Source organism: Dermacentor albipictus, chromosome 7 (assembly GCF_038994185.2).
Source record: "Dermacentor albipictus isolate Rhodes 1998 colony chromosome 7, USDA_Dalb.pri_finalv2, whole genome shotgun sequence".
In the NCBI taxonomy this organism is placed as follows: Eukaryota; Metazoa; Arthropoda; class Arachnida; order Ixodida; family Ixodidae; genus Dermacentor; species Dermacentor albipictus.
The window spans coordinates 110,861,777-110,878,480 of record NC_091827.1 but is presented as its reverse complement, the minus strand read 5'-3'; the positions used below and the strand labels follow the sequence as shown (position 1 = coordinate 110,878,480).

General features: G+C 43.1%; 1 long non-coding RNA gene across 1 annotated transcript; it reads right to left on the bottom strand.

The window, feature by feature from the left end:
• Positions 1–1,955: 1,955 nt before the first annotated feature.
• On the bottom strand, positions 1,956–15,750 carry LOC139047581 (uncharacterized). The gene is made up of 4 exons (XR_011507235.1): positions 15,684–15,750; positions 10,036–10,074; positions 3,993–4,013; positions 1,956–1,978 (listed from the first exon to the last, which is right to left on the bottom strand). It is a non-coding gene; the product is annotated as an uncharacterized lncRNA (long non-coding RNA).
• Between the last annotated feature and the right edge of the window lie 954 nt (positions 15,751–16,704).

Sequence of the window (16,704 nt, the reverse complement as noted above, 5' to 3'; positions counted from 1 at the left end):
CGCCGTTAGCGGACGTAGGAGGGACTCGTTGCCAGCGCTTGTGTTTCTTGTTTGTGATTTCGCAGTACCTCACTAGCCTTCGCCCAGCTCTGCTGGTGTGGGATGTTTGTGATAGCAGATGAACGCCTACTTTTCACTAGAGCTGTTAAATATTTGCATCTGTTACCGGACCAATCTGTCGCACAGAAGGGCAGTGCATGCTTAGCAGCGCCTATTCATTGCAGTGTTATACCTTCTATTCCTCTAGGGGTGGGATATGACTTATATGTTTTAGTAATGCGATTAGCATTCCTTGCCTACTTCACTAGTTTTAAGTCTATCTATCTATCTATCTATCTATCTATCTATCTATCTATCTATCTATCTATCTATCTATCTATCTATCTATCTATCTATCTATCTATCTATCTATCTATCTATCTATCTATCTATCTATCTATCTATCTATCTATCTATCTATCTATCTATCTATCTATCTTCTTACATGGACCCATTGGCAAAATTTGTCTACTGGCCGCGAGGTACACTAGGCCACTGCTCATGGTTGCCGTGCCCTCTTTGTCGTTCCATCATCGTCATTTCAGTTTCGAGATCCTACCATCGTGATGCCATTGTCCTCATCCCTTCTGTTCTAACCAACTGGCTAAAATTTATTAGCGCGGGCCATTACATATATGCTTGTAAACGTGATTCCCACGTGCTCGCTCCTTCACCCCATTTGAGTCTTGTCCCCCTCTCTTCGAGTCTTGTCACGACTATCGTGGAGGGAGCGTGACCTGTTTCTTCGGAGAAGCGCGAGCAATATCTGTTTCCAGTTTGCTTCGTCCTTGCTTCAATGGTTGGAATTGGGCGCAGCAAGGTCGTGGAATTCTCTTGTGTACGCAACTAGGGAAAAAGGGTAGGTTAAAAGCGGACCTTCAGTTCAGCTAGAGCTGTGCTGAGGTGTCCTGACGTCTGCAGGCTCTGACTGAAATCTGTAGTCTGAGCTCTGACAAAAATCTGAGGACTTGGATCAATATGTGAATGATAAAGAATAAACCCCATATCTTTCACTCCTACTGCCGGACGTACTCATGGACATCGCATGAAGCATTTCTTGCCTAAACGTTACTCTAAATCTCAATGCATGGCAGCGAACTGAACTCAATGGCAGCGATGAGATGCAATCTGTAGCTGATACCAGTCGCCATCATCTGACTGGCGATGACAGTAGCAAGATGGATCCTGCAGACGACGCCAACCGCCAACAACTGGTTCCCGAGTAGCTGGATGAATGCAGCGCAAGATGACGGCACGGTACAGGTTGAGTGTCTGGCTTTTCGCTTGAGTCATTGGATCTTTAGCCTAAATTTACTAAAAGCTGATATAGCGTATACAACTCTCAATAATGATACCGTGGTTTCGGTGCATCTTAGCAGAAATCAGCTTTCAGCATATCTGAACCTGCTACTAAAGCCATACCTCAAACTTTCGTGGCAGTAAGTGGGACGTGCAGATATATTCAAATTTTAATCAATTAAGGCGACTCATGATTGGCGTCTTCTCGCAATTTATTGGACACGGTGGAGGAGGTCTTGGGGACTTGGAACCCCTTCCGTGTGTAGGCGTTTGGTGTCTGCTACCTTTTCAATGCTTCTATTTCCTTTTGGAAAAGAGAATTGAACCACTGGAACTGTGCCTTTTTTACATACACTGAAATTGACGCCGGTTCCCGCAGCAAGTATTGCGGAATAGTTGAGCCACAGCTCAAAGTAGCGACCATGAAGCTCATCTGCTTTACGAGCGCTGGCTTGTTGGGCTTATGTGAAGATGTCGACGTAGAGGTAGAGGATGACAGGTAAGAACATGTCGAGCATGCCATTCGTATCGCATAAACTACGTAGTCATTGCGCAATAAAGAATATGGGCACACAAGCAACTACACACACACAATAAACAAGCACGATCTGCTTACCTGATGTATTCATACATTCCTGCACTGAAGGAGAAAAAGAGAAATTACAACCAGCGACAATTTGTTACACTGCATCTGAACAAAAATGATCACGGTGGCTTCACATTACCTCAATAGCTTCTGATCATATGTGATAACTGCTTATGTATAATATATATATATATTCACATATATATATATATATATATATATATTTATATATATATATATATATATGTGTGTATGTATGTATGTATGTATGTGTGTGTGTGTGCGTGTGTGCGCGTGTGTGAGTGTGTTTGTGTGTATATGTGTGTCTTAGCTCTTTTGGGCATAGTGTATCAATGCATATTTGTTCAATAAAGGCCTGGTGGGACATGCGACTGTCAGAAAGAGTCAGTCTGCGTTCATCGCTCACGATGAGTCATGGGGGCCGAAAACACCCGTAGCCAGATTTTACCAAAGGGTTATATTGTTTATGCAAATCCCTTATAAAAATGACGTAAAAGTGCTGAGCATGTCGAAAAAAAATAATTGAGTGATGATATTGCAGGTGACTAAAACTGTGTGTTTGACCAGCGAACGAAACAAATCATTCAGTTCTGGCGTTGTCTTTTTTTCTGATAATTTAACATATATCCTAGATCTGGTACACCGCAATATACAAATGAAGAAATAAGCCGAGCCGGATATATAAAGGAACAGAGCCGGCTCCACTTGTTTCTTCATTTGTATGTTGCGCTGTACCAGTTCTAGAAAGCAATACCAACTGACCCAATCCTCAACCCTAATCAACATTTATTATTCCATTTGCCCAATCCTGTAACACAACAATCCACCCAGGAAGTGCTACAGCCCTTTAGTAAAGCTTCAACTCAGCAGCATTGGACTTGTACAGCTGCAGAAGAAATAAAAATAGCATAAGCGACCAACTGGAGCAGATAAATTGCGGTATGTGACGATGTTGCTCCCTCATGCGCCAAAAGCGTGAGGATGAGGAGCCCCTATTTGATACATAAATCATCTGGCCCATCATCTACCAGTGTGAACGGAAACAAGAGCGCCGCAGACAACAGTTTTTCTTCATGGTGGTCGTAGGCCACCTGTGCTCGTTGACCCGAGCAATAGGTACAGCTGCAGTTGCCACATTTCCGCTGCAGCTTCACCTATTGAACAATTATTTTTTGTACGTCTCGAGGAAAACGCACGCTGAATACTATCAAAAGAGACAATCTACAAAAGCACTTCGGCTCCGCCGTTGCTTGGCTCTTAACCGTATGGTGTATACCGCATACTGAGGCAACTTAGTAAAACTAGGTTTATATTTATCATTTATATCCTATTTTCGGAAAAAAGGGCAGTAGAATTTTTTTCTGGTTCACAGCGAAAATTCTTCAAACGCTTTTATCTGCTTTAATGGAGAGGAACATTTAACTTAGGCAGGCACACCGACGCCGACACCGACGCCGACGACACCGGCTTTTCTGCGACACGAGCTCCTTAACGCTATCGCGTTAAAACCAATTTGTATTCCGGGTTCATTCATATAAGGACTAAAAGGTAGATCCCCGTTGTGTAAGGCATAGCCTATTTTCTTATGCTAAGTTCGGCAGAAATGATTTTTACACATGCTTGGAGACCGGGGTAACGGAAGCACTACGTTATAATATTCGGCGTATTTTTTTAGGAACGATCGCATGCTAGTCCTCAGAACAGCCTAAGCTGAGCCCATTGTTTCAGAACTAACGCGTTTGCCTCTAGCGGTTGCTGTTGACTGTTACCGTAGTGGTGGAGGGGATAATAGTAGGCCACGGCTCTATATTTATCTCCTTATACAACAACGCATACTTTTCTCAGCTTTTCACACCATTTCTCAGCTGAAGCATTTCGTAATGTAACCAAACAAAAATCATGTGGGAGATTCGATGTCACGTTTAGTAAGTAATCTCGTAAATGGCAGAATGATGCGCACCTATTTTGCTCACTGAAAAATACCCGTAAATACCCATGCTAAAAACAGACCATCTAATAAGACCTTATGTAAGGAACATTTACTTACCTAGTTGCTTTTTGCAGTCGCCTAAAAAGAAGTAATCATTATTATCCAAAACATTGTAGTTCCTAAAAAACTTTCCAATGAAATGTTTAAATCTTAGTATGACCTAGCCAATAAAATTTCTGCTCCAGAATGTTCCACTCTCAATTGTCCATGCACAGGTAATGAAATTTAAATTGATTACTGCCTTGTAGGAAGGTATTTTTCTTTGAAATATAACCTGAGCATTTCAGTTCATAACGTGCGCGTGCAGCGTCATTCCAATGTCGAATTCACCCTATGCCAACTCTTCTGCAAGCTTTTCCCGTATATTGCGCTGGGACTTCTGTGCATGCATCACACACCTCATACTCTATCGCATGTACCAACCACATCATATGAGCAAACATACAGACCTACTTTATTAATATCGTGGACGGCAGCGTCAGCGAGTTTACCGCAGGTCGTCTCCATTATCTCAGGATGTTCCAGTATCACTGACGTGTTTGGTTTAGCAGGTGGATGAGCCGCGCTTTCATCACAAGCGGGCCCAACACTAAGTTTTTTGTTGTTTTTAGAGTACCCAGCCGCGTTTTTTCTTCACTATCTAGTGTCTTGTTACTCTAAAATCATTGACAAACCACGGCAATATGTCCATGGCAGAAGAGCGCTTCAGAGCTGCAGCTCAGTTTTCCGATCTATTCGAACGGCCTACATGTTAAACATGGTCCAGTTGTAGCCTGGCGTGGCTTTCTGCATTCAAGAGCCTGCCTATCGGATTTGACTGTTACCTAATGCAGAGGCCCTCACGTCGACTAGCTTATTATAAAGACATAGCGGACTTCATTTACAACAACGTGCGGCTCCTGTGCGCCGGTCATATAACGTGAGCTTTGCCGGCTGCCTGTAAATGTTATAGGTGACATACACAGTTCCAGGAATGGGCGCGTTAGCGAGGAGTACGGTTAAAGCTTTCACCCACATTCCTTCATTCTTTCAGGACACATCTGGGTGGCGTCTGGCGGTACACCGCTTGAAGAACAACTCTCGTGCATCGTTGTGGTTCTTCTATTAGCGACATCTGGCAACTATCAAAATGATTGGCTGAATGCCCGCCGAATTCTAGACGAGCTAGCTGAGTTAGCTTCTAGTTCACGTCAGCGATATCCGATAGTTAACATTGCTCCTGGACACCGTACTTACAATATTTGGCATTGCTTTGGCTATTAACACCGAGTGTACATCCCTCGTCCGAAAAACTCTAGCAACGCCATGGTGGACGCTGGCAGCTGGCAAGTGCCCTAGATCACCGGCTGCACAACTGCTGGAACAAATTGCCTATTACGGCACCCCCTCTTTGTCAACTTGCCATTTTATGAGCCCACTACATATTTTACGATGAGGTATCACAGCGTCCCCTTTGTTGATAACGCACCACCACCCAGTACTGAGCTGCTTGAGCAGTAAATTATGAAAGGCAGTGACCAACCTGTACACGGATATATTCTGCACTAAGTTGAAAGAGAGGAATCTAATTCATCATCATATTCATCATCATCATCCTATCTTCACTTTCACTGCAGGACGAAGGCTTCTCCAAGCGATATCGAATAACCCTGTCTTTCACTGGCTGATTTCAACTTGCGCCTGCATATTTCCTCATTTCTCCAACTTACCAAATTTTCTCACCTCCTAACCTGTGCATCGCTTCTCGTGGAAGCTAGTTAGCTTCCAGCATCTTGCTTATCAATGTGTTGAGTTCTGGATTATTGCAGCGACCAAATGGCTTTCATTTGAGTTTTCGCGTTTGAAAGGTCGCTTTTTCTCGCTTATCTTAATAAAACCGTTTGCGCTTCAAACGTAATATTTTGCGAGCAGGTTGTTTTTTATCGACGCGTCCTGAAGCTAGGCTATTTTAGGACGCACCGTGGTTACTTAGTGGTTTGGCGTTGAGGTGCTAAGCACGAGTTGGCGGGCTTGAATGCGGGCTGAAGTGGCCGCATTTTTATGGGGGTGAAATTCGAAAGACACCGTGTACAATGCAGTCGGTACATGGTAATGAACCCCATGTGGTTGAAAATATTTTAGAGTCCCGAGCTTCGTCGTGCCCCATAATGACATCGTAGGTTCCACAAGTAAAACCCTCGAAATAAATTTTCAGGGTATTTTTATTATCCGAGATTTTAGCGGAGTCCATCTTTGAATGAGATGTCAAGCAATATATACGGAAGGAACGTAAACGCTTTGCTCGTCTAAGCGAGAGCAATCACAATTATAACATTTCAGTAAAGTAGATTCCACTAAATTATGGGCTTTTACAGGCTAAAAGCACCATATAATCATCAGGCACGCCGTAGTGGGGGACCCCGGAAATTTAAATCGCTTAGGGGTCTTTAACGCACATTTAAGTCTAAGTACACGGGTGTTTTCGCATTTTGCGGCCATCGAAATTCGGCCGCCGTTCCATCCCGCAACCTCATGCTTAGCAGACAAAAACCATATCCCCTAAACAACCAGGGTGGATGTAAGTTATGAAGAGTAGGAAATCATATAATTATTATAAATATAAAATTATTATAAGCCTCAGCAACCTATTTCCAAGCGAAGCATTCTTTGACACTTCCTTCGACTTTTCCATTATTGCTGGTGTAGTGTCTGGCACACCGCATCGCAGGATGGATAAATACGTGCGTATACGTGTCAGTAGCACTACAAAGAGTAAAGGCAACGCGGCGAACTCTTTTGCACCTTTGCCTGGCGTCGAATATGCACAGTGTCCTTGGAGCTTTTTCGGCGTCGCTGCATTAGCCTCTTCACAGCTGTAATTATCTGTGAGTTTCGCCAAGCACTGAAAAAAATGCAGCGCTTGCCTTTCTACGAACGTGTAAGCCCAGAGGGAAGCTAGATAGAATAGCAGAAATGTGGAGGGAGAGCAGGCACACAATGGGCAAAACCGACGCAGTCGCGAAACGAGTGATTAAGAGCCTTCCCCCCTTTCGCTCCCAGTTCCCATGCAAAGGGGACGAGGAAGAGATTAGGAAAAGGTGACTTGAGAAGGCAAGGAAGTGTTAGTGCTATGGACACTAATGTGGATACCAGCTAATGGTATAAATTTAGGTTCGAGGTACGCTACGGTACGGTTCTACAATTTGTGAAAAAAAAAAAACAATAACATGCGAACATGTCGAGCGGAAAGCTTACGCAGGGCGTGCACAAGCAGAGCCGTATAAAGCGCACCATAGGCTCTAGGCTACACTACGCTAGCGGTTAGACGTCAAATCAACACTTGTGTGCCCGCCGTTGCAGCTTTGCGGCTGTGGCTTTGCTCGAGGTGGCCCATTTAATCCAAAACACGGCAACCATAATTCGATGGCGGTGAAATAATAATAAAAAAACACTCGTGCATTTAGATTTAGGGACACTTTAGGTATCGCCATGGTGCAAAATTATTCTGGAGTACGCCACCTCGGTGTGAGTCTTAATCGGATTGTGCTTTTGGCACGTACAGCGCCATTATGCAAAATAAAGTTTAAAACTTCTACCCCGATGCGATGTGCCATGTGATACATTGACAATGCTCAACCCTCGCAGAGGTTGTGAAGTACAGTGAAAGCTCGTTAATTCGAACTTCAATAATTTGAATTTATGGATAATTCGAACTGTACGATTTGGTTCGGCCAAGCTCCACAGAAGTCTATGTATAAAAAAGTCCGTTAATTCGAACGCGAGAAGGTTCCCTCACGGATAATTCGAACTACGCTCGCCTGGCACATAGCCAGAGAAACGCGCCTACTGCCTACACACAAGGCTGTATTGCCCCCGAAACGGAGAGAACGGCGAGAGAAGGCAAAATCGGAAAAAAATCTAACAGACGCGGGGTCAGCCAGAAGGCAGCGGCGGCTGCCGCCTCTCCGTTCTACGTAACCTCCGAGACTTCTTGCCCGTTGCGAATCTCAGAGGCTTTGCAAATCTTGTACAGCTGCTAATGTTGTGTGGAGATGGCACGGCAAGCTGCAAAACACAGCGAATCAAGTACGTCGCAGCTGCGCTTGCAATCAAGAGCCAACGAATCAGGGCCTTCGCCACCTTCACATGTTCAGCGTCTTTGTCTCGGCAGTCTAGGAGGTATCGGCCGTCGCGATTCATTGTGATGGTGTTAAGCCTCGGCCAACGTTCGTTTCGGTGGACATCGGTGGTGTGGCACAGTCGGATCCAGAGCTTCGACTTGAAGAGGGCGTGTGCCCGCGGCACACGCCATCACTTTCTGACACGCCAAATTTCTGACATGCCCTAATGCTTCCAAATCGCAGTGTACTGTTGCCCTCCTTCACTTTCGTTAGTTCGAACTTTCGTTAATTCGAACTGAAGCGACTTCCCCTTGCGGTTCGAATTAACGAGCTTTTACTGTATATGGTGCCAGAAAATGACTCAAACAAGCCTGCCCCCCACCCCCTGGTGTGTTCTGTGTACTAGGCAGACAATCAGAAGTGGTGCGCACAAGGTAACGTTTACCAAGAACTCACCACTCTCGTGTTGGACTAAAAGCTGAACAAATTAAACATGCGCCATCAACATCATCTTTAATTATCGTCAATCAACGCAATCAGCAAAGAAAGCTTCGCTTACATCTTTTCTCACACTGCGTGGGATCCGCATATTTTCTGTTAACTGCAGAACGAAGCCTTCTCTGCGATTTCCGATTACCCCTACTTTGTGCAAGCAGTTTCAAATATGCGCATGCAAATTTCCCACTTTCTTCACCGCATCTCAATTTCTATAGTCCTTGACTTAACTGCCGTTCCCTTGCTACCAATTTCGTAACTCTAATGGTGCAGCGGCTATCTTCCTTGATAATAACTTGGCTTGCCTAGCTTCATTTTTTCTTGTATTGCTAAACAAGAATATCGGTTATGGCCATTTGCTCTCTAATCCACACGGCTTGCTTTCTGTCCTTTAACGTTATGCCTTACATTTTTCCTGCATGACCCTCAACTTGTTTTCCAGCTTCTCTGTTAGCCTCCAAGTTCCTGTCGGTTATGCTAGGGTATATGGAATGCATTATTTGTAAGATTTTTCTTTGAATGGCCATAATAAACTTCACCCTGTAGGATAAGTGCGGTAGTGCAAGCCATATGGACACCAGTTTATTTCCATTCTTCTGTAAAGGTCCTTCTCAAGGACAGCGTTACCTGCTACTAATTGATCTAGATAAGCGTTTACACTTTAGAAGCTTACTAGAGGTGAGGAATTTTGGTTCCCTTGCCAAGCTATTCAGCATTATCATTTGTCATCTGCATATTATTCTTCAACCCTATTCTTCACTTCCTCAGTTTACATCATCAATCATTCGTTGCAATTATTCCGCAGTTCTACTGAACAGGTCAACATCATGTGCAAACTGGCGAATGCTCAGATATACGCCGTTGGTCCTCCATACTAGCCTTTCCAGTCCAATAGCTTGACTATGTGTTCTATGTATCGTGAACTTCCTCTTGTCTTTCGTCTGGGTCACAATGCCCACCGATAGGAACATGTTCAATCACCAACAGGCCCAGCTTGCCGTGTTAGTTCTAAGTGTGCAATGAACAACATTGGAGAGATTCTGTCTCCTTCTCTGATCATCAGGCGCGCATTGGAAGTGTCTTCCAATGCGCGCCTGACTTCATGTCTAGTTATAGAAGGAGGCTGTGTATCTTGTTCATCACTCTTCCTATGAAGCATGCGTGGATTCTCTGAGGACTGTAAATATCAGTATAAATTATTTTGTTGATTTTTTTTGTCATGGGAATTGCTGATGACACTACCCTGCTTATCTTTTACTGCATAAATCGTGCCAAACCTGATGTCAAGTTTTTTCTCACTGATCTCATGCTCTAGCGATAATATACCGCTTCTTCACTTTTTCCTATAGCATCATTTCAAATATTACCATGTTTCTTATTATTTGTCAGCTTTGACAGTTCTGCAAAATCTCAAACTCTGAATTCTGTGAACTTTGAAATGTTGAGTTGGACCGTTTCTTGTGCTGTCACTTCTTTAATAAGTCCCGTTAATTGGGAGAGCTTACCTGCTGATTGGCTTCCTGGTTCATGTTCCTCTTGAGTTACTGCAAGTGAAATCAGCATAATTACGGTTTCATTATTTACCTGTACGTTATCTAAGATATTGTGGGGAGGTGGCCCGGTTGACGGTTTCGCGAGATGCAGTGTTGCCGCTTTATTCCCCTCGAGTTCCTCGTACCCCGGAATCCACATGATGTAAGTTTAGGAGAGGAGGAGGGAGTGTCGCCGTGGTTCGGCAGTTGATCGCTTTGATGGAGATCCTGTCCTTCATGTAGTTGTAAACACAAGCCACAGCACTGCGTTACCAAGCAAGGACTTCTGCATCACTGTTGACTTCGACGCAGGATAAATCCTCCCCCACAGCCAAAACTAGAAAGGAAGACACCGACTACAGACGAATCCAAAGCAATACCTTCTCCCACGGCATCTTATTGCGTCATTTCCTACCGACTCTATAGAGTTACACTTGCACACATTGAAATGTGCCAGGCACTCTCGCTCACCTTCTACTCCAATAGAAAAATACCGGAGCGAGCATCACAGCGACAAAACCAGCAGCAGCAGACGTAGACTCAAGCCTCCTCACTGAACCATGCAAAGCTGCAATGGCCAAGCCGCACCTGCTCAACCAGCGCGAACTCGTCGCCGAGGCCTGGTGGGTGGTCCAGGCCAGAGGACTGCTTGAATAAAGGCCCCTCAAACCTTGAGTGACAAGTCACTGTTCCAAATAGAGCTTTATTCATTTATCAATTCATGTTATGTTTATCATCCGGTTATAAAACACTAGGTCTGTTTGCCCTAGCACCAGCCTGAATTCATCATTTTTAGCCTGTTTCACCCCGACAAGTTTAGCTCTTTACCTCTTCAAATCGAAACCAAGCCTAGACTTCGCTAACATATAGTCGCTGCCTTTTACCCTACCTAATAATTCTACTTCCCGCACCATGCTAGTATCGGCTGAGAGTATGAAATGTGTTTCATTGATTTGTCTTGTTTTTATTAGCGATTTACCAGGTCGAGGCTTGCTGAAATAGGCTTGCTAAAGAAGTTTTTCATTCTTTGGAGTCTATTTTCTGCCACAAATCATACCGACATTCTCTTCTACTATTCCTATAATTAAAGCCGTTTCGAATTGATGCCAACTAGACTTTGTGCAATATATTTATGCACTTTTTTGGAATAGATGCAGCCAACTGGGACGCAATGTTTTATCAATTGGAACTTGATTATATCGTTCTAATATTACAAAAGGTCAAAAGCACCACGAATATGGTTAGGCATTTTCATGAGCATGAAACCCACTAGAGCGAAATTTGGCCTGGGCCGTTGTTTATTATCGTGAAACACCAGCGTGGAATACACAAGAAACGAACGTAAAGAGATAAACACTGCGCATACTTCTGACTGTGTAATTGCTGTGTGTGTCTCTTCGTTTATCTTGTTTTTTACACATTGATATTTGACGATAAGCATGAATACTTCGATAATACCGAAAATACCGGCAACATCACTTACAGAATTCATAGATATGAAAACTTAGTATTACACATTTTTAAATATAAAAAATGATCAAGTGAAAGCATCACAATTTATAGGATCAGTAAAAATCAACAGGGAGACGTGATAACTTACTATTACGAAAACTACATAGTACATAAACAGATTTCGCTCCACTTCGTCTACAAGACACTTTGACGATAAAATTCCTATCTTTATAACTATTAAATATCCTTCTCTGCAGTTGATGCCATAATGTGACCGACAAAAAGAGACCAGACAATTTTTCTTGCTCCGGGAATGAAACACGTTAGGAGCCCTTATGCTGGTAAGTGGCACAACTTACGTGAAGCCTACTTTCAGCTGGTGTTAGGAGTGATGAGTCCTCTGTGTTTTTACAATTCTTTCAATGCTACATACGTTTGACATATTAAATACGGACCAGCCAATGCCAACAGACAAAGAAACCAAGGAAATCATAGGATGATTTAGCTCTATTTAAACTGCAATGTAAAAAGCAGTGAAGAAAAGAGAAATAAAGTGGATGAAAAGACGATTGTCGTCGGTGGGTACCTAGCGCACGGCTTACACATTACGCGCGCAATGCATTAGCACTTGGGCTACAGTGACAGCCATTAATCCGTCCACTCACTTGGTTGATTACGTGTTCTACATTTTTTACATTCGTCAGGTTAACTCAACAATTTAAGATTTCCTCTATTCCATTTCTCTTTTCTTTTTCTACATTTCACTTTCAAACACTGTTCTTCACCAATGTGTTATTCTTGGCTTCATTGCCTGTTAGTTTTATATGATTGTGGTTTACCAAACCCAGGACCTCTGTTTCCCTTTTGGTTCATTCGTAGGAAGTGCGTGGAATCAGGTAGGCACGAAAACTTATTAGGTCCTTGCCTGCTCGGTCAGGCTCTCATGTTAGGTGATGCCAACGTGCAAAAAAGAGTGTTCCTCAAAGCTCACTACGAAAAACTTAGTGATGACAGCTGCCATTTACGGATTAGGACACACTTCACATTTTCTCATGGCGTGGTCCACGAGCAGGAGCTCTTCATATGCAAATCGACACTCTTCTGGTTGCAGGGTGAGTTCGCTTGACTTTAAGGCCCTAGTATTATACCAAGCTGCCTAAGGTAATGATCGATGTTTCACGCAAAGACAATGTCATCCAGGTACGCGAAACAGCTAAAGACATTTGAAGTCATTTGATACATTTTCCCTTATGCGCTGGAAAGTAGTGTGCGCCAAGCAAATAGCGATTAGCAATACCTTGAACACAGAAGAGGCTGTTCAGCGTGATAAAAGCTCTTTTTTCTATTGCTCTTGCTGAATTTATTTTCCCAGAGGTCTGTGTTGATGTCCATTGTAAAAAAAATACTCTGCATGATAGAGCTGGTCCAAGGAATCAGCTGTCCATGAGTGATGCATACGGCTTTCTTGGTGATGTTGTCTATGTGGTTATAACGGACAAGAAATTACAGTTTTATCCTTCTTTTTCACAAAGACAATAGGAGAAACCCATATACTATTGGGATGTTGGGTAATTTCGTCGTGCCGTATTCCAACAATATCTTCTTTTATGTGTTTTCGATGTCTTGTTGAATCTCGGAACAAGGTCTGTCGCAATGGTCGAGTGCATTCGTGGGATATCGTTAGATGCTATGTAACTAGTGCTTGTCGAATCTTCAATGATGACGAAAGACAGTATTTGTCTTGTCGGAGAAGATATTTGAGCCGTCTTTGCTTGCGAATAGGAATACTTTAATTGATGTTGAAGGCTTGTTTGCGAACAATAAAGGTTGAGGTAAACGCGGAACTATTTGAGATGGCAAACGGATAATTATTTTTGGTGTATGTGATCGCCCTGAGGTTGTAGAGGTATTTCTGCTCTTTGTTGAAATTTGTCACCATCCATTGCGCCTTCGAGTGATGCACCTTGCGATTCAAGTTTCGCGATCAAGAAGTAGACGTTGATGACCCTGAACTACCCATTCTACATCTGAGATTCTTACCGCCCTGATGAAAGTTATGCCACTGGAGCAAACAGTGACAATGACTGGATCTTCAAACCCATTCGGGACATGGCGACTTTGATTCCTATCGCAGGGATTAGCTTGACTAGCAGACAGAAGTATTGATTGTATATTAAATTGAGGACTGTGGCATATTGGCTTAATAATACATGGCGAGGATTACGTCCCGTGAACATTGTTGCGGATAATAATTGTCGAAGGCCATTCTAAGTTATTACCTTGGCTTCTTATGGAGATTACAGTGAGCAATTCTTTGTGTCCTTGAGCTGTCCCGACTTGAAGACCAAGTTATGTAGTCATAACATCCCGCAGCTGGGAGCCAAATGATTCACTGGTCATGGAGTAGTATGCTCCTGTGTCCCCAAAAGCGGTTACTATGTGGACGTTGAGAAGAACATTGAAGCGGGTAGTTTCTTTCTTTCGTTGCTAATTTAGTAATACGCGCCGTGGTTGCACAGTGGCTACGGTGTTGGGCTGCTGAGTACGAGCTCGCGGGATCAAATCCCTGCTACGGCAGACATATTTTAATGGCGGTGAAATGCGTAAACACTTATGTAGTTAGTTTTAGGGGCAAGTTAAAGAACCCCAGGTGGTTGAAATTTCCGAAGTCCCCCACTACGGCGTGCCACATAATCAGAAAGTGGGTTTAATGCGCAAAAGTTCATAATTAAATTTTATTTGATTTGGTAATGGCGCTGAAGAATGTCTGCGACACCTTGTGCCTCTGCTACTACATCGCGTCGTCAGCTCCTCTTTACGCAGCGCTTCTTGTGCTTCAAGGTTTAGTCTGCAGTGTGGCGAGTAGTTTCTGTTTCGTCGTGATGCTTTTTGCGGGGCGGTCGCGGTGGCAGAGGATTTTCTGCACTTAGGCAAGGCGCGACTGTACGTCTGTCAGCTACTACATTTAGTTTTCCGAATTCGGGCGAACAGACCGGCCACAGGTAGAGTGAGTATGCAGTCAGCGCTGCAGTGAAGATTAACAGCTGGGGAATGGCAGATGAGAATATATTTGGAGTCTCCATAGAGTGGCTGATATGGAGTCAGCGATATCTCCGGATTGCTCCCGTATCTGTGGAAGCGGCATGTACAACGGTAAATCCTCGTATGCCCACCTCGCGATAGTGGGAGCGGTGGTGGACGTGACCCGCTTTTCTGTAGTGATAGCAGAATAGATGGTGGTGGGGGACGCTCTCGGCAAGTGGAACATCTAATTCAACCAAGTGCTTCCAGCAGCTGTATCAACGATATACCAAGCATTTATTTCTTTATGTCCTCATTTCCAGGTGAGATTTATCTTTTTGTTATTTATGTATAAAAGTGTGAGTTAAAAGATTGAAGGTACTGTGGAACGAGTGCTTTAGACAAATCTGCAATGCAGATTTTTTTTATTTTATTTTTATTTATCAATACTGTAGGTCTTCTGCAGACCCATACAGGGAGCGGGCTTTCATCATCATAGGCATGTAATAATATACATCAAGTTCGCAAAAAGACAACAGGAAAACATGAGGTAGACCAGAACACTTCAACAACAAGTGCATCAATATTATATTACATACATGGTTACGCCTCGCGTACACGAAAACAGAAAATCTAGCATTATGTATCGTATGCTATACATAAGAAAAATGCGCACACGAAAATAATACAACACTACAAGATACTTTCCGGGGTTTTACAACAGGAAAAGTAGTTATACAGGGTCAGGAAAACAGGAAAAGTAGACAGAATAAGACAGAAGACTGACAAATTGTAAATTTCATGGAGGCTTCATTACTTTCCTATCTAGAGTCGCGTTTCTCACCCAATCGCACTAAGGATAGACAGTGAGCTTAACACTTTGGCATATATACTACCTAAACATTTAAAATCAATGTAGTACATCCGGAATACCCTATGGTATACAGACTGTTCTCTAGCCCAAGTATTTTTTGCATAAGCACAAGCCGATTACGATCACATGCTTTGGTGACTTCACATCAAATAAGTAGTTCGAATACCTCTGTATCTCTATAACGTACGTATGCTTACAGTGCAAAGGTGAAGAACATCGAGAGAGACAGGAATCAAGGACATACAATAGAAGAAAACAAAAATTTAGTGCTCACAGTCAGCAAACGTGTAGTAGCGATACTCAGCAACGCCACAACTGCCATCCTTTTCCATATATAGTAGATAGTATACCTCCAAACCTGCATGCACAAGGCAAAGGTTTATGTCGATATAGATTATCGCGACAATGGAGGATCTGCAAACTAAATATTTGATAACTTTTCTACCATACAAAAGAAAGCATTACTGATAGCGCAATCACGTATTAGAGATTATACATATTAGAAATAACAGTTCTAAACGCTATATGATGATCATCCTCATCAGCAACAACCTCTTACATCCAATGCAGTACAAATGCCTCTCCCAGCTATCTCCAATTACCCCAGTCTTGAGCTAGATGAGTCCAACCGGCGTCCGAAGATTTCCTGATTTTATCACTCGACGTAATTTTCTGCCATCCTCGACTGTCATTTCCTTCCCGTGGAAGTTATGCTCCAGCAGTCAGTGTCCACCGCTTATCTGATCTGCCCAGCTCTATTTGATTTGTCTTAATGCCAACTAGAATATTGGCTATCGATCTGTCTGGTACAGCTTCGTCAAATATTTTTCGTCATATTTGCGCGGTCATTGACGAGTCTTTAGCTTCTTTGTTAACCTCCAAGTGTGGCCCGGTGTGTTAGCGTCGGTAGAAATCAGTAATTTTACACCTTCTTTTTAGTGACAGTGCTAACCTCCGAATAAAGAATTAGTAATACCTGCCTTATGCACCTGAACCCCTTTTTATTCTTCTGTAAATTTGCTTCTCGTGAACACGGTCCCCTGTGAGTAACTGACCTTTATAAGCGTACTCCTGCACACTCCGAAGTAAGAAACGTACTCTAAAACCATTAACTTAGCTACTGCTTAGTAGGTCAACATAATTTTATAATGTGCACGGGGGCAATGCTCAGATATTTATTGTTACTATTTTCTTACATGGTGACAAAATGTCCAAATAACGATAAAATATCAAGAACGCATGGGTCAAGAAATTGAGAAAGCAATACTCGGTTAGGCTGAAGTGGAAAGCAGTTT